Genomic DNA, 344 nt, shown 5'->3' on the forward strand with positions numbered 1-344 from the left:
GAGAGAGAGAGAGAGAGAGAGAAAGAGAGAGAGAGAGAGAAACAGAGGAGAGAATGAACTAGTACTTGATGAAAAATGGTTTAGGTTCTCTATATGTGAGCAAGGGAAAAAAACAAAAACAAAACCTTTCCCACCCATGACAATCTACTTACTAACAAATACAGACTAAATATTTATTTCCATTTCCATTCATGTATGTATGTATACAAATATATCTATGTATATGTAAATGTCAAACTACACTTTTTTTATGAGTTCTTTCTCTAGAGGTGGATAGCATCTTCCTTCATAGATCCTTTATAATTGATTGAAGTACTTATAATACTCAGAATAAATTAGCTGTT

The sequence above is a fragment of the Vombatus ursinus genome, unplaced genomic scaffold (assembly GCF_900497805.2).
Source record: "Vombatus ursinus unplaced genomic scaffold, bare-nosed wombat genome assembly UNPS02014821.1, whole genome shotgun sequence".
Lineage (NCBI taxonomy): Eukaryota > Metazoa > Chordata > Mammalia > Diprotodontia > Vombatidae > Vombatus > Vombatus ursinus.